Genomic DNA, 19,060 nt, shown 5'->3' on the forward strand with positions numbered 1-19,060 from the left:
CAATGGCGCCACGGAGACAGTCGTGCTCCGCTCTCACCACCGTCAGAACATTTCTTCAGAGCTATCAGCCCAAAGAAAAAAAAGCGCCGCACCACCACCGGGTAGGCTCGAGCCTCCAACCTTTCGGTTAACGGCCGATCGCGCTAGCCAATTGCGCCACGGAGACAGTTGAGCTTCACTCTTACCACCGTCAGAACATTTCTTCAGAGCTATCAGCCCAAAGAAAAAGAAACGCCGCACCACCACCGGGTGGGCTCGAACTTCCAACCTTTTGGTTAACAGCTGATCGCGCTAGCCACTGGCGCTACGGAGACAGTCGTGCTCTGCTCTCACCACCATCAAAACATTTCTTCAGAGCTATCAGCCCAAAGAAAAAGAAACGCCGCACCACCACCGGGTGGGCTCGAACCTCCAGCCTTTCGGTTAACGGCCGAACACGCTAGCCAATCGCGCCACAGAGACAGTCGTGCTCCACTCTCACCACCATCAGAACATATCTTCAAAGCTATCAGCGCAAAGAAAAAATCAACACACCACTCCCGGGAGGGCTCGAAATTCCAACCTTTCGGTTAACAGCCGATCGCGCTAGCCACTGGCGCCACGGAGACAGTCGTGCTCTGCTCTCACCACCATCAAAACATTTCATCAGAGCTAACAGCCCAAAGAAAAAAAAGCGCCACACCACCACTGGGTGGGCTCGAACCTCCAGCCTTTCGGTTAACGGCCGAACGCGCTAGCCAATTGCGCCACGGAGGCAGTCGTGCTCCACTCTCACCACCGTCAGAACATTTCTTCAGAGCTATCAGCTCAAAGAAGAAAAAGCGCCGCACCACCACCGGGTGGGCTCGAACCTCCAACCTTTCGGTTAACAGCCGAATGCGCTAGCCAATTGCGCCACGGAGACAGTCGTGCTCCACTCTCACCACCGTCAGAACATTTCTTCAGAGCTATCAGCTCAAAGAAGAAAAAGCGCCGCACCACCACCGGGTGGGCTCGAACCTCCAACCTTTCGGTTAACAGCCGATCGCGCTAGCCAATTGGGCCACGGAGGCAGTCGTGCTCCACTCTCACCATTGTCAGAACATTTCTTCAGAGCAATCAGCCCAAAGAAAAAGAAACACCGCACCACCACCGGGTGGGCTCGAACCTCCAACCTCTCGGTTAACAACCGATCACGCTAGCCAATGGCGCCATGGAGGCAGTCGTGCTCCACTCTCACCACTGTCAGAACATTTCTTCAGAGCTATCAGCCCAAAGAAAAAGAAACACCGCACCACCACCGGGTGGGCTCGAACCTCCAACCTCTCGGTTAACAGCCGGTCGCGCTAGCCAATGGCGCCAGGGAGACAGTCGTGCTCCGCTCTCACCACCGTCAGAACATTTCTTCAGAGCTATCAGCCCAAAGAAAAAAAAGCGCCGCACCACCACCGGGTAGGCTCGAGCCTCCAACCTTTCGGTTAACGGCCGATCGCGCTAGCCAATTGCGCCACGGAGACAGTTGAGCTTCACTCTCACCACCGTCAGAACATTTCTTCAGAGCTATCAGCTCAAAGAAGAAAAAGCGCCGCACCACCACCGGGTGGGCTCGAACCTCCAACCTTTCGGTTAACAGCCGAATGCGCTAGCCAATTGCGCCACGGAGACAGTCGTGCTCCACTCTCACCACCGTCAGAACATTTCTTCAGAGCTATCAGCTCAAAGAAGAAAAAGCGCCGCACCACCACCGGGTGGGCTCGAACCTCCAACCTTTCGGTTGACAGCCGATCGCGCTAGCCAATTGGGCCACGGAGGCAGTCGTGCTCCACTCTCACCACTGTCAGAACATTTCTTCAGAGCAATCAGCCCAAAGAAAAAGAAACACCGCACCACCACCGGGTGTGCTCGAACCTACAGCCTTTCGGTTAACGGCCGAACGCGCAAGCCAATTGCGCCACGCAGACAGTCGTGCTCCACTCTCACCACCATCAGAACATATCTTCAAAGCTATCAGCGCAAAGAAAAAAGCAACAAACCACTCCCGGGAGGGCTCGAAATTCCAACCTTTCGGTTAACAGCCGATCGCGCTAGGCAATTGCGCCAAGGAGACAGTATAGAGCAGCACTCCCACCTCCGTCAGAACATTTCTTCAGAGCTATCAGCCCAAAGAAAAAAAAGCGCCGCACCACCACCGGGTGGGCTCGAACCTCCAAACTTTCGGTTAACAGCCGGATGCGCTAGCCCACTGCGCCACGGAGACAGTCGTGCTCCACTCTCACCACCGTTAGAACATTTCTTCGGAGCTGTCAGGCCAAATGAAAAAAAGCGCCGCACCACCACCGGGTGAGCTCGAACTTCCAACCTTTCGGTTAACAGCCGATTGCGCTAGCCAATAGCGCCACGGAGACAGTCGTGCTTCAATATCCCCACCATCAGAACATATCTTCAAAGCTATCAGCGCAAAGAAAAAAGCAACACACCACTCTCGGGAGGGATCGAACCTCCAACTTTTCGGTTAACAGCCGATCGCGCTAGCCAATGGTGCCACGGAGACAGTCGTGCTCCGCTCTCACCAACGTCAGAACATTTCTTCAGAGCTATCAGCCCAAAGAAAAAAAGCGCCACACCACCACCGGGTGGGCTCGAACCTCCTGACTTTCGGTTAACGGTCGAAGGCGCTAGCCAATTGCGCCACGGAGACAGTGGTGCTCCACTCTCACCACTGTCAGAACATTTCTTAAGAGCTATCAGCCCAAAGAGAAAAAAGCGCCGCACCACCACCGGGTGGGCTCGAGCCTCCAACCTTTCGGTTAACGGCCGATCGCGCTAGCCAATTGCGCCACGGAGACAGTCGTGCTTTACTCTTACCACCGTCAGAACATTTCTTCAGAGCTATCAGCTCAAAGAAAAAGAAACGCCGCACCACCACCGGGTGGGCTCGAACTTCCCACCTTTTGGTTAAACCGATCGCACTAGCCACTGGCGCCACGGAGACAGTCGTGCTCCGCTCTCACCACCATCAGAAGTTTTCTTCAGAGCTATCAGCCCAAAGAAAAAAAAGCGCCACACCACCACCGGGTGGGCTCGAACCTCCAGCCTTTCGGTTAACGGCCGAACGCGCTAGCCAATTGCGTCACGGAGACAGTCGTGCTCCACTCTCACCACCATCAGAACATATCTTCAAAGCTATCACCGCAAAGAAAAAAGCAACACACCACTCCCGGGAGGGCTCGAAATTCCAACCTTTCGGTAAACAGCCAATCGCGCTAGGCAATTGCGCCACGGAGACAGTATAGAGCAGCACTCCCACCACCGTCAGAACATTTCTTCAGAGCTATCAGCTCAAAGAAGAAAAAGCGCCGCACCACCACCGGGTGAGCTCGAACCTCCAACCTTTCGATTAACAGCCGATCGCGCTAGCCAATTGGGCCACGGAGACAGTCGTGCTCCACTCTCACCACCATCAGAACATATCTTCAAAGCTATCAGCGCAAAGAAAAAAGCAACACACAACTCCCGGGAGGGCTCGAAATTCCAACCTTTCGGTAAACAGCCGATCGCGCTAGGCAATTGCGCCACGGAGACAGTATAGAGCAGCCCTCCCACCACCGTCAGAACATTTCTTCAGAGCTATCAGCTCAAAGAAGAAAAAGCGCCGCACCACCACCGGGTGAGCTCGAACCTCCAACCTTTCGGTTAACAGCCGATCGCGCCAGCCAATTGGGCCACGGAGGCAGTCGTACTCCACTGCCACCACAGTAAGAACATTTCTTCAGAGCTATCAGCCCAAAGAAAAAAAAACGCCGCACCACCACCGGGTTGGCTCGAACCTCCAACCTCTCGGTTAACAGCCGATCGCGCTAGCCAATGGCGCCACGGAGACAGTCGTGCTCCGCTCTCACCACTGCAGAACATTTCTTAAAGCTATCAGCCCAAAGAAAAAAAAGCGCCACACCAACACCGGGTGGACTCGAACCTCCTGCCTTTCGGTTAACGGCCGAACGCCCTAGCCAATTGCGCCACGGAGACAGTGGTGCTCCACTCTCACCACTGTCAGAACATTTCTTCAGGGCTCTCAGCCCAAAGAAAAAAAGGCCCCGCACCACCACCGGGTGGGCTCGAGCCTCCAACCTTTCGGTTAACGGCCGATCGCACTAGCCAATTGCGCCACGGAGACAGTCGTGCTTCACTCTTACCACCGTCAGAACATTTCTTCAGAGCTATCAGCCCAAAGAAAAAGAAACGCCGCACCACCACCGGGTGGGCTCGAACTTCCAACCTTTTGGTTAACAGCCGATCGCGCTAGCCACTGGCGCCACGGAGACAGTTGTGCTCCGCTCTCACCACCATCACAACATTTCTTCAGAGCTATCAGCCCAAAGAAAAAAAGCGCCACACCACCACCGGGTGTGCTCGAACCTACAGCCTTTCAGTTAACGGCCGAACGCGCAAGCCAATTGCGCCACGCAGACAGTCGTGCTCCACTCTCACCACCATCAGAACATATCTTCAAAGCTATCAGCGCAAAGAAAAAAGCAACACACCACTCCCGGGAGGGCTCGAAATTCCAACCTTTCGGTTAACAGCCGATCGCGCTAGGCAATTGCGCCAAGGAGACAGTATAGAGCAGCACTCCCACCTCCGTCAGACCATTTCTTCAGAGCTATCAGCCCAAAGAAAAAAAAAAGCGCCGCACCACCACCGGGTGGGCTCGAACCTCCAAACTTTCGGTTAACAGCCGGATGCGCTAGCCCACTGCGCCACGGAGACAGTCGTGCTCCACTCTCACCACCGTTAGAAAATTTCTTCGGAGCTGTCAGGCCAAACGAAAAAAAGCGCCGCACCACCACCGGGTGAGCTCGAACTTCCAACCTTTCGGTTAACAGCCGATTGCGCTAGCCAATAGCGCCACGGAGACAGTCGTGCTTCAATATCCCCACCATCAGAACATATCTTCAAAGCTATCAGCGCAAAGAAAAAAGCAACACACCACTCTCGGGAGGGATCGAACCTCCAACTTTTCGGTTAACAGCCGATCGCGCTAGCCAATGGTGCCACGGAGACAGTCGTGCTCCGCTCTCACCAACGTCAGAACAATTCTTCAGAGCTATCAGCCCAAAGAAAAAAAGCGCCACACCACCACCGGGTGGGCTCGAACCTCCTGACTTTCGGTTAACGGTCGAAGGCGCTAGCCAATTGCGCCACGGAGACAGTGGTGCTCCACTCTCACCACTGTCAGAACATTTCTTAAGAGCTATAAGCCCAACGAGAAAAAAGCGCCGCACCACCACCGGGTGGGCTCGAGCCTCCAACCTTTCGGTTAACGGCCGATCGCGCTAGCCAATTGCGCCACGGAGACAGTCGTGCTTCACTCTTACCACCGTCAGAACATTTCTTCAGAGCTATCAGCTCAAAGAAAAAGAAACGCCGCACCACCACCGGGTGGGCTCGAACTTCCCACCTTTTGGTTAAACCGATCGCACTAGCCACTGGCGCCACGGAGACAGTCGTGCTCCGCTCTCACCACCATCAGAACATTTCTTTAGAGCTATCAGCCCAAAGAAAAAAAAGCGCCACACCACCACCGGGTGGGCTCGAACCTCCTGCCTTTCGGTTAACGGCCGAACGCGCTAGCCAATTGCGTCACGGAGACAGTCGTGCTCCACTCTCACCACCATCAGAACATATCTTCAAAGCTATCACCGCAAAGAAAAAAGCAACACACCACTCCCGGGAGGGCTCGAAATTCCAACCTTTCGGTAAACAGCCAATCGCGCTAGGCAATTGCGCCACGGAGACAGTATAGAGCCGCACTCCCACCACCGTCAGAACATTTCTTCAGAGCTATCAGCTCAAAGAAGAAAAAGCGCCGCACCACCACCGGGTGAGCTCGAACCTCCAACCTTTCGATTAACAGCCGATCGTGCTAGCCAATTAGGCCACGGAGACAGTCGTGCTCCACTCTCACCACCATCAGAACATATCTTCAAAGCTATCAGCGCAAAGAAAAAAGCAACACACAACTCCCGGGAGGGCTCGAAATTCCAACCTTTCGGTAAACAGCCGATCGCGCTAGGCAATTGCGCCACGGAGACAGTATAGAGCAGCCCTCCCACCACCGTAAGAACATTTCTTCAGAGCTATCAGCTCAAAGAAGAAAAAGCGCCGCACCACTACCGGGTGAGCTCGAACCTCCAACCTGTCGGTTAACAGCCGATCGCGCTAGCCAATTGGGCCACGGAGGCAGTCGTACTCCACTGCCACCACAGTAAGAACATTTCTTCAGAGCTATCAGCTCAAAGAAGAAAAAGCGCCGCACCACCACCGGGTGAGCTCGAACCTCCAACCTTTCGATTAACAGCCGATCGCGCTAGCCCACTGTGCCACGGAGACAGTCGTGCTCCACTCTCACCACCGTTAGAACATTTCTTCGGAGCTGTCAGGCCAAACGAAAAAAAGCGCCGCACCACCACCGGGTGAGCTCGAACTTCCAACCTTTCGGTTAACAGCCGATTGCGCTAGCCAATAGCGCCACGGAGACAGTCGTGCTTCAATATCCCCACCATCAGAACATATCTTCAAAGCTATCAGCGCAAAGAAAAAAGCAACACACAACTCCCGGGAGGGCTCGAAATTCCAACCTTTCGGTAAACAGCCGATCGCGCTAGGCAATTGCGCCACGGAGACAGTATAGAGCAGCCCTCCCACCACCGTCAGAACATTTCTTCAGAGCTATCAGCTCAAAGAAGAAAAAGCGCCGCACCACCACCGGGTGAGCTCGAACCTCCAACCTGTCGGTTAACAGCCGATCGCGCTAGCCAAATGGGCCACGGAGGCAGTCGTACTCCACTGCCACCACAGTAAGAACATTTCTTCAGAGCTATCAGCTCAAAGAAGAAAAAGCGCCGCACCACCACCGGGTGAGCTCGAACCTCCAACCTTTCGATTAACAGCCGATCGCGCTAGCCGATTAGGCCACGGAGACAGTCGTGCTCCACTCTCACCACCATCAGAACATATCTTCAAAGCTATCAGCGCAAAGAAAAAAGCAACACACAACTCCCGGGAGGGCTCGAAATTCCAACCTTTCGGTAAACAGCCGATCGCGCTAGGCAATTGCGCCACGGAGACAGTATAGAGCAGCCCTCCCACCAACGTCAGAACATTTCTTCAGAGCTATCAGCCCAAAGAAAAAAAGCGCCACACCACCACCGGGTGGGCTCGAACCTCCTGACTTTCGGTTAACGGTCGAAGGCGCTAGCCAATTGCGCCACGGAGACAGTGGTGCTCCACTCTCACCACTGTCAGAACATTTCTTAAGAGCTATCAGCCCAAAGAGAAAAAAGCGCCGCACCACCACCGGGTGGGCTCGAGCCTCCAACCTTTCGGTTAACGGCCGATCGCGCTAGCCAATTGCGCCACGGAGACAGTCGTGCTTCACTCTTACCACCGTCAGAACATTTCTTCAGAGCTATCAGCTGAAAGAAAAAGAAACGCCGCACCACCACCGGGTGGGCTCGAACTTCCCACCTTTTGGTTAACAGCCGATCGCGCTAGCCACTGGCCCCACGGAGACAGTCGTGCTCCACTCTCACCACTGTCAGAACATTTCTTCAGGGCTCTCAGCCCAAAGAAAAAAAGGCCCCGCACCACCACCGGGTGGGCTCGAGCCTCCAGCCTTTCGGTTAACAGCCGAACGCGCTAGCCAATTGCGTCACGGAGACAGTCGTGCTCCACTCTCACCACGATGAGAACATATCTTCAAAGCTATCAGCGCAAAGAAAAAAGCAACACACCACTCCCGGGAGGGCTCGAAATTCCAACCTTTCGGTAAACAGCCAATCGCGCTAGGCAATTGCGCCACGGAGACAGTATAGAGCAGCACTCACACCACCGTCAGAACATTTCTTCAGAGCTATCAGCCCAAAGAAAAAAAAGCGCCACACCACCACCGGGTGGGCTCGAACCTCCAGCCTTTCGGTTAACGGCCGAACGCGCTAGCCAATTGCGTCACGGAGACAGTCGTGCTCCACTCTCACCACCATCAGAACATATCTTCAAAGCTATCAGCGCAAAGAAAAAAGCAACACACAACTCCCGGGAGGGCTCGAAATTCCAACCTTTCGGTAAACAGCCGATCGCGCTAGGCAATTGCGCCACGGAGACAGTATAGAGCAGCCCTCCCACCACCGTCAGAACATTTCTTCAGAGCTATCAGCTCAAAGAAGAAAAAGCGCCGCACCACCACCGGGTGAGCTCGAACCTCCAACCTTCGGTTAACAGCCGATCGCGCTAGCCAATTGGGCCACGGAGGCAGTCGTACTCCACTGCCACCACAGTAAGAACATTTCTTCAGAGCTATCAGCCCAAAGAAAAAAAACGCCGCACCACCACCGGGTTGGCTCGAACCTCCAACCTCTCTGTTAACAGCCGATCGCGCTAGCCAATGGCGCCACGGAGACAGTCGTGCTCCGCTCTCACCACTGCAGAACATTTCTTCAAAGCTATCAGCCCAAAGAAAAAAAAGCGCCACACCAACACCGGGTGGGCTCGAACCTCCTGCCTTTCGGTTAACGGCCGAACGCCCTAGCCAATTGCGCCACCGAGACAGTGGTGCTCCACTCTCACCACTGTCAGAACATTTCTTCAGGGCTCTCAGCCCAAAGAAAAAAAGGCCCCGCACCACCACCGGGTGGGCTCGAGCCTCCAACCTTTCGGTTAACGGCCGATCGCACTAGCCAATTGCGCCACGGAGACAGTCGTGCTTCACTCTTACCACCGTCAGAACATTTCTTCAGAGCTATCAGCCCAAAGAAAAAGAAACGCCGCACCACCACCGGGTGGGCTCGAACTTCCAACCTTTTGGTTAACAGCCGATCGCGCTAGCCACTGGCGCCACGGAGACAGTCGTGCTCCGCTCTCACCACCATCACAACATTTCTTCAGAGCTATCAGCCCAAAGAAAAAAAGCGCCACACCACCACCGGGTGTGCTCGAACCTACAGCCTTTCGGTTAACGGCCGAACGCGCAAGCCAATTGCGCCACGCAGACAGTCGTGCTCCACTCTCACCACCATCAGAACATATCTTCAAAGCTATCAGCGCAAAGAAAAAAGCAACACACCACTCCCGGGAGGGCTCGAAATTCCAACCTTTCGGTTAACAGCCGATCGCGCTAGGCAATTGCGCCAAGGAGACAGTATAGAGCAGCACTCCCACCTCCGTCAGAACATTTCTTCAGAGCTATCAGCCCAAAGAAAAAAAAAGCGCCGCACCACCACCGGGTGGGCTCGAACCTCCAAACTTTCGGTTAACAGCCGGATGCGCTAGCCCACTGTGCCACGGAGACAGTCGTGCTCCACTCTCACCACCGTTAGAACATTTCTTCGGAGCTGTCAGGCCAAACGAAAAAAAGCGCCGCACCACCACCGGGTGAGCTCGAACTTCCAACCTTTCGGTTAACAGCCGATTGCGCTAGCCAATAGCGCCACGGAGACAGTCGTGCTTCAATATCCCCACCATCAGAACATATCTTCAAAGCTATCAGCGCAAAGAAAAAAGCAACACACCACTCTCGGGAGGGATCGAACCTCCAACTTTTCGGTTAACAGCCGATCGCGCTAGCCATTGGTGCCACGGAGACAGTCGTGCTCCGCTCTCACCAACGTCAGAACATTTCTTCAGAGCTATCAGCCCAAAGAAAAAAAGCGCCACACCACCACCGGGTGGGCTCGAACCTCCTGACTTTCGGTTAACGGTCGAAGGCGCTAGCCAATTGCGCCACGGAGACAGTGGTGCTCCACTCTCACCACTGTCAGAACATTTCTTAAGAGCTATCAGCCCAAAGAGAAAAAAGCGCCGCACCACCACCCGGTGGGCTCGAGCCTCCAACCTTTCGGTTAACGGCCGATCGCGCTAGCAAATTACGCCACGGAGACAGTCGTGCTTCACTCTTACCACCGTCAGAACATTTCTTCAGAGCTATCAGCTCAAAGAAAAAGAAACGCCGCACCACCACCGGGTGGGCTCGAACTTCCCACCTTTTGGTTAAACCGATCGCACTAGCCACTGGCGCCACGGAGACAGTCGTGCTCCGCTCTCACCACCATCAGAACATTTCTTTAGAGCTATCAGCCCAAAGAAAAAAAAGCGCCACACCACCACCGGGTGGGCTCGAACCTCCAGCCTTTCGGTTAACGGCCGAACGCGCTAGCCGATTGCGTCACGGAGACAGTCGTGCTCCACTCTCACCACCATCAGAACATATCTTCAAAGCTATCACCGCAAAGAAAAAAGCAACACACCACTCCCGGGAGGGCTCGAAATTCCAACCTTTCGGTAAACAGCCAATCGCGCTAGGCAATTGCGCCACGGAGACAGTATAGAGCCGCACTCCCACCACCGTCAGAACATTTCTTCAGAGCTATCAGCTCAAAGAAGAAAAAGCGCCGCACAACCACCGGGTGAGCTCGAACCTCCAACCTTTCGATTAACAGCCGATCGCGCTAGCCAATTAGGCCACGGAGACAGTCGTGCTCCACTCTCACCACCATCAGAACATATCTTCAAAGCTATCAGCGCAAAGAAAAAAGCAACACACAACTCCCGGGAGGGCTCGAAATTCCAACCTTTCGGTAAACAGCCGATCGCGCTAGGCAATTGCGCCACGGAGACAGTATAGAGCAGCCCTCCCACCACCGTCAGAACATTTCTTCAGAGCTATCAGCTCAAAGAAGAAAAAGCGCCGCACCACCACCGGGTGAGCTCGAACCTCCAACCTTTCGGTTAACAGCCGATCGCGCTAGCCAATTGGGCCACGGAGGCAGTCGTACTCCACTGCCACCACAGTAAGAACATTTCTTCAGAGCTATCAGCCCAAAGAAAAAAACGCCGCACCACCACCGGGTTGGCTCGAACCTCAACCTCTCGGTTAACAGCCGATCGCGCTAGCCAATGGCGCCACGGAGACAGGCGTGCTCCGCTCTCACCACTGCAGAACATTTCTTCAAAGCTATCAGCCCAAAGAAAAAAAAGCGCCACACCAACACCGGGTGGGCTCGAACCTCCTGCCTTTCGGTTAACGGCCGAACGCCCTAGCCAATTGCGCCACGGAGACAGTGGTGCTCCACTCTCACCACTGTCAGAACATTTCTTCAGGGCTATCAGCCCAAAGAAAAAAAGGCCCCGCACCACCACCGGGTGGGCTCGAGCCTCCAACCTTTTGGTTAACAGCCGATCGCGCTAGCCACTGGCGCCACGGAGACAGTCGTGCTCCGCTCTCACCACCATCACAACATTTATTCAGAGCTATCAGCCCAAAGAAAAAAAAGCGCCGCACCACCACCGGGTGGGCTCGAACTTCCCACCTTTTGGTTAAACCGATCGCACTAGCCACTGGCGCCACGGAGACAGTCGTGCTCCGCTCTCACCACAATCAGAACATTTCTTTAGAGCTATCAGCCCAAAGAAAAAAAAGCGCCACACCACCACCGGGTGTGCTCGAACCTCCAGCCTTTCGGTTAACGGCCGAACGCGCTAGCCGATTGCGTCACGGAGACAGTCGTGCTCCACTCTCACCACCATCAGAACATATCTTCAAAGCTATCACCGCAAAGAAAAAAGCAACACACCACTCCCGGGAGGGCTCGAAATTCCAACCTTTCGGTAAACAGCCAATCGCGCTAGGCAATTGCGCCACGGAGACAGTATAGAGCCGCACTCCCACCACCGTCAGAACATTTCTTCAGAGCTATCAGCTCAAAGAAGAAAAAGCGCCGCACCACCACCGGGTGAGCTCGAACCTCCAACCTTTCGAATAACAGCCGATCGCGCTAGCCAATTAGGCCACGGAGACAGTCGTGCTCCACTCTCACCACCATCAGAACATATCTTCAAAGCTATCAGCGCAAAGAAAAAAGCAACACACAACTCCCGGGAGGGCTCGAAATTCCAACCTTTCGGTAAACAGCCGATCGCGCTAGGCAATTGCGCCACGGAGACAGTTTAGAGAAGCCCTCCCACCACCGTCAGAACATTTCTTCAGAGCTATCAGCTCAAAGAAGAAAAAGCGCCGCACCACCACCGGGTGAGCTCGAACCTCCAACCTTTCGGTTAACAGCCGATCGCGCTAGCCAATTGGGCCACGGAGGCAGTCGTACTCCACTGCCACCACAGTAAGAACATTTCTTCAGAGCTATCAGCCCAAAGAAAAAAAACGCCGCACCACCACCGGGTTGGCTCGAACCTCAACCTCTCGGTTAACAGCCGATCGCGCTAGCCAATGGCGCCACGGAGACAGTCGTGCTCCGCTCTCACCACTGCAGAACATTTCTTCAAAGCTATCAGCCCAAAGAAAAAAAAGCGCCACACCAACACCGGGTGGGCTCGAACCTCCTGCCTTTCGGTTAACGGCCGAACGCCCTAGCCAATTGCGCCACGGAGACAGTGGTGCTCCACTCTCACCACTGTCAGAACATTTCTTCAGGGCTATCAGCCCAAAGAAAAAAAGGCCCCGCACCACCACCGGGTGGGCTCGAGCCTCCAACCTTTTGGTTAACAGCCGATCGCGCTAGCCACTGGCGCCACGGAGACAGTCGTGCTCCGCTCTCACCACCATCACAACATTTCTTCAGAGCTATCAGCCCAAAGAAAAAAAAGCGCCACACCACCACCGGGTGTGCTCGAACCTACAGCCTTTCGGTTAACGGCCGAACGCGCAAGCCAATTGCGCCACGCAGACAGTCGTGCTCCACTCTCACCACCATCAGAACATATCTTCAAAGCTATCAGCGCAAAGAAAAAAGCAACACACCACTCCCGGGAGGGCTCGAAATTCCAACCTTTCGGTTAACAGCCGATCGCGCTAGGCAATTGCGCCACGGAGACAGTATAGAGCAGCACTCCCACCTCCGTCAGAACATTTCTTCAGAGCTATCAGCCCAAAAAAAAGGGGGCGCACCTCCACCGGGTGGGCTCGAACCTCCAGCCTTTCGGTTAACAGCCGATCGCGCTAGCCAATTGCGCCACGGAGACAGTCGTGCTCCACTCTCACCACCATCAGAACATATCTCCAAAGCTATCAGCGCAAAGAAAAGAGCAACACACCACTCCCGGGAAGGCTCGAAACTACAACCTTTCGGTTAACAGCCGATCACGCTAGCCAATTGCGCCACGGAGACAGTAGCGCAGCACTCCCGCCTCCGTCAGGATATTTCTTCAGAGCTATCAGCCCAAAGAAAAAAAAAGCGCTGCACCACCACCGGGTGGGCTCGAACCTTCAAACTTTCGGTTAACAGCCGGATGCGCTAGCCCAATGCGCCACGGAGACAGTCGTGCTCCACTCTCACCACCGTTAGAACATTTCTTCGGAGCTGTCAGGCCAAAGGAAAAAAAGCGCCGCACCACCACCGGGTGAGCTCGAACTTCCAACCTTTCGGTTAACAGCCGATTGCGCTAGCCAATAGCGCCACGGAGACAGTCGTGCTTCAATATCCCCACCATCAGAACATATCTTCAAAGCTATCAGCGCAAAGAAAAAAGCAACACACCACTCTCGGGAGGGATCGAACCTCCAACTTTTCGGTTAACAGCCGATCGCGCTAGCCAATGGTGCCACGGAGACAGTCGTGCTCCGCTCTCACCAACGTCAGAACATTTCTTCAGAGCTATCAGCCCAAAGAAAAAAAAAGCGCCACACCACCACCGGGTGGGCTCGAACTTCCTGACTTTCGGTTAACGGTCGAAGGCGCTAGCCAATTGCGCCACGGAGACAGTGGCGCTCCACTCTCACCACTGTCAGAACATTTCTTAAGAGCTATCAGCCCAAAGAGAAAAAAGCGCCGCACCACCACCGGGTGGGCTCGAGCCTCAAACCTTTCGGTTAACGGCCGATCGCGCTAGCCAATTGCGCCACGGAGACAGTCGTGCTTCACTCTTACCACCGTCAGAACATTTCTTCAGAGCTATCAGCCCAAAGAAAAAGAAACGCCGCACCACCACCGGGTGGGCTCGAACTTCCCACCTTTTGGTTAAACCGATCGCGCTAGCCACTGGCGCCACGGAGACAGTCGTGCTCCGCTCTCACCACCATCAGAACATTTCTTCAGAGCTATCAGCCCAAAGAAAAAAAAGCGCCACACCACCACCGGGTGGGCTCGAACCTCCAGCCTTTCGGTTAACGGCCGAACGCGCTAGCCAATTGCGTCACGGAGACAGTCGTGCTCCACTCTCACCACGATGAGAACATATCTTCAAAGCTATCAGCGCAAAGAAAAAAGCAACACACCACTCCCGGGAGGGCTCGAAATTCCAACCTTTCGGTAAACAGCCAATCGCGCTAGGCAATTGCGCCACGGAGACAGTATAGAGCAGCACTCCCACCACCGTCAGAACATTTCTTCAGAGCTAATAGCTCAAAGAAGAAAAAGCGCCGCACCACCACCGGGTGAGCTCGAACCTCCAAACTTTCGGTTAACAGCCGATCGCGCTACCCAATTGAGCCACGGAGACAGTCGTGCTCCACTCTCACCACCATCAGAACATATCTTCAAAGCTATCAGCGCAAAGAAAAAAGCAACACACCACTCCCGGGAGGGCTCAAAATTCCAACCTTTCGGTAAACAGCCGATCGCGCTAGGCAATTGCGCCACGGAGACAGTATAGAGCAGCCCTCCCACCACCGTCAGAACATTTCTTCAGAGCTATCAGCTCAAAGAAGAAAAAGCACCGCACCACCACCGGGTGAGCTCGAACCTCCAACCTTTCGGTTAACAGCCGATCGCGCTAGCCAATTGGGCCACGGATGCAGTTGCGCTCCACTGTCACCACAGTAAGAACATTTCTTCAGAGCTATCAGCCCAAAGAAAAAAAAAACGCCGCACCACCACCGGGTTGGCTCGAACCTCCAACCTCTCGGTTAACAGCCGATCGCGCTAGCCACTGGCGCCACGGAGACAGTCGTGCTCCGCTCTCACCACTGCAGAACATTTCTTCAGAGCTATCAGCCCAAAGAAAAAAAAGCGCCACACCAACACCGGGTGGGCTCGAACCTCCTGCCTTTCGGTTAACGGCCGAACGCGCTAGCCAATTGCGCCACGGAGACAGTGGTGCTCCACTCTCACCACTGTCAGAACATTTCTTCAGGGCTATCAGCCCAAAGAAAAAAAGGCGCCGCACCACCACCGGGTGGGCTCGAGCCTCCAACCTTTCGGTTAACGGCCGATCGCGCTAGCCAATTGCGCCACGGAGACAGTCGTGCTTCACTCTCACCACCATCAGAACATATCTTCAAAGCTATCAGCGCAAAGATAAAAGCAACACACCACTCCCGGGAGGGCTCGAAATTCCAACCTTTCGGTTAACAGCCGATCGCGCTAGGCAATTGCGCCACGGAGACAGTATAGAGCAGCACTCCCACCTCCGTCAGAACATTTCTTCAGAGCTATCAGCCCAAAGAAAAAAAAAGCGCCGCACCTCCACTGGGTGGGCTCGAACCTCCACCCTTTCGGTTAACAGCCGATCGCACTAGCCAATTGCGCCACGGAGACAGTCGTGCGCCACTCTCACCACCATCAGAACATATCTTCAAAGCTATCAGCGCAAAGAAAAAAGCAACACACCACTCCTGGGAGGGCTCGAAATTCCAACCTTTCGGTTAACAGCCGATCGCGCTAGCCAATTGCGCCACGGAGACAGTCGTGCTTCACTCTCACCACCATCAGAACATACCTTCAACGCCATCAGCGCAAAGCAAAAAAAAGCGACACACCGTCCACAGGTGGGCTCGAAACTCCAATCTTTCGGTTAACAACCGATCGCCCTAGCCAATTGCGCCACGGAGACACTCCTGCTCCAATCTCACCGCCGTTAGAACATTTCTTCGGAGCTGTCAGGCCAAAGGAAAAAAAGCGCCGCACCGCCACCGGGTGAGCTCGAACCTCCAACCTTTCGGTTAACAGCCGATCGCGCTAGCCAATTGGGCCACGGATGCAGTTGCGCTCCACTGTCACCACAGTAAGAACATTTCTTCAGAGCTATCAGCCCAAAGAAAAAAAACGCCGCACCACCACCGGGTTGGCTCGAACCTCCAACCTTTAGGTTAACAGCGAACGCGCTAGCCAATTGCGCCACGGAGACAGTCGTGCTCCACTCTCACCACCGTCAGAACATTTCTTCAGAGCTATCAGCTCAAAGAAGAAAAAGCGCCGCACCACCACCGGGTGGGCTCGAACCTCCAACCTTTCGGTTAACAGCCGATCGCGCGAGCCAATTGGGCCACGGAGGCAGTCGTGCTCCACTCTCACCACAGTCAGAACATTTCTTCAGAGCTATCAGCCCAAAGAAAAAAAAACGCCGCACCAACACCGGGTGGGCTCGAACCTCCAACCTCTCGGTTAACAGCCGATCGCGCTAGCCAATGGCGCCACGGAGACAGTCGTGCTCCGCTCTCACCACCGTCAGAACATTTCTTCAGAGCTATCAGCCCAAAGAATAAAAAGCGCCACACCACCACCGGGTGGGCTCGAAACTCCTGCCTTTCGGTTAACGGCCGAACGCGCTAGCCAATTGCGCCACGGAAACAGTGGTGCTCCACTCTCACCACTGTCAGAACATTTCTTCAGAGCTGTCAGCCCAAAGAAAAAAAAGCGCCGCACCACCACCGGGTGGGCTCGAGCCTCCAACCTTTCGGTTAACGGCCGATCGCACTAGCCAATTGCGCCACGGAGACAGTCGTGCTTCACTCTTACCACCGTCAGAACATTTCTTCAGAGCTATCAGCCCAAAGAAAAAGAAACGCCGCACCACCACCGGGTGGGCTCGAACTTCCAACCATTTGGTTAACAGCCAATCGCGCTAGCCACTGGCCCCACGGAGACAGTCGTGCTCCGCTCTCACCAACATCACAACATTTATTCAGAGCTATCAGCCCAAAGAAAAAAAAGCGCCACACCACCACCGGGTGTGCTCGAACCTACAGCCTTTCGGTTAACGACCGAACGCGCAAGCCACTTGCGCCACGGAGACAGTCGTGCTCCACTCTCACCACCATCAGAACATATCTTCAAAGCTATCAGCGCAAAGAAAAAAGCAACACACCACTCCCTGGAGGGCTCTAAATTCCAACCTTTTGTTTAACAGGCGATCGCGCTAGGCAATTGCGCCACGGAGACAGTATAGAGCAGCACTCCCACCACCGTCAGAACATTTCTTCAGAGCTATCAGCTCAAAGAAGAAAAAGCGCCGCACCACCACCGGGTGAGCTCGAACCTCCAACCTTTCGGTTAACAGCCGATCGCGCTAGCCAATTGAGCCACGGAGACAGTCGTGCTCCACTCTCACCACAGTAAGAACATTTCTTCAGAGCTATCAGCCCAAAGAAAAAAAAACGCCGCACCACCACCGGGTTGGCTCGAACCTCCAACCTCTCGGTTAACAGCCGATCGCGCTAGCCAATGGCGCCACGGAGACAGTCGTGCTCCGCTCTCACCACTGCAGAACATTTCTTCAGAGCTATCAGCCCAAAGAAAAAAAAGCGCCACACCAACACCGGGTGGGCTCGAACCTCCTGCCTTTCGGTTAACGGCCGAACGCGCTAGCCAATTGCGCCACGGAGACAGTGGTGCTCCACTCTCACCACTGTCAGAACATTTCTTCAGGGCTATCAGCCCAAAAAAAAAGGCGCCGCACCACCACCGGGTGGGCTCGAGCCTCCAACCTTTCGGTTAACGGCCGATCGCGCTAGCCAATTGCGCCACGGAGACAGTCGTGCTTCACTCTCACCACCATCAGAACATATCTTCAAAGCTATCAGCGCAAAGATAAAAGCAACACACCACTCCCGGGAGGGCTCGAAATTCCAACCTTTCGGTTAACAGCGTATCGCGCTAGGCAATTGCGCCACGGAGACACTATAGAGCAGCACTCCCACCTCCGTCAGAACATTTCTTCAGAGCTATCAGCCCAAAGAAAAAAAAAGCGCCGCACCTCCACTGGGTGGGCTCGAACCTCCACCCTTTCGGTTAACAGCCGATCGCACTAGCCAATTGCGCCACGGAGACAGTCGTGCGCCACTCTCACCACCATCAGAACATATCTTCAAAGCTATCAGCGCAAAGAAAAAAGCAACACACCACTCCTGGGAGGGCTCGAAATTCCAACCTTTCGGTTAACAGCCGATCGCGCTAGCCATTTGCGCCACGGAGACAGTCGTGCTTCACTCTCACCACCATCAGAACATACCTTCAACGCCATCAGCGCAAAGCAAAAAAAAAAGCGACACACCGTCCACAGGTGGGCTCGAAACTCCAATCTTTCGGTTAACAACCGATCGCGCTAGCCAATTGCGCCACGGAGACACTCCTGCTCCACTCTCACCGCCGTTAGAACATTTCTTCGGAGCTGTCAGGCCAAAGGAAAAAAGCGCCGCACCACCATCGGGTGAGCTCGAACCTCCAATTTTTCGGTTAACAGCCCATCGTGCCACACAATTGCGCCACGGAGACAGTCGTGCTCCACTCTCACCACCGTCAGGATATTTCTTCAGACTATCAGCCCAAAGAAAAAAAAGCGCCGCACCGCCACCGGGTGGGCTCGAACCTCCAACCTTTAGGTTAACAGCGAACGCGCTAGCCAATTGCGCCACGGAGACAGTCGTGCTCCACTCTCACCACCGTCAGAACATTTATTCAGAGCTATCAGCTCAAAGAAGAAAAAGCGCCGCACCACCACCGGGTGGGCTCGAACCTCCAACCTTTCGGTTAACAGCCGATCGCGCGAGCCAATTGGGCCACGGAGGCAGTCGTGCTCCACTCTCACCACAGTCAGAACATTTCTTCAGAGCTATCAGCCCAAAGAAAAAGAAACGCCGCACCAACACCGGGTGGGCTCGAACCTCCAACCTCTCGGTTAACAGCCGATCGCGCTAGCCAATGGCGCCACGGAGGCAGTCGTGCTCCGCTCTCACCACCGTCAGAACATTTCTTCAGAGCTATCAGCCCAAAGAAAAAAATGCGCCACACCACCACCGGGTGGGCTCGAAACTCCTGCCTTTCGGTTAACGGCCGAACGCGCTAGCCAATTGCGCCAC

This window comes from Rhipicephalus microplus, unplaced genomic scaffold (assembly GCF_043290135.1).
Source record: "Rhipicephalus microplus isolate Deutch F79 unplaced genomic scaffold, USDA_Rmic scaffold_26, whole genome shotgun sequence".
NCBI lineage: Eukaryota > Metazoa > Arthropoda > Arachnida > Ixodida > Ixodidae > Rhipicephalus > Rhipicephalus microplus.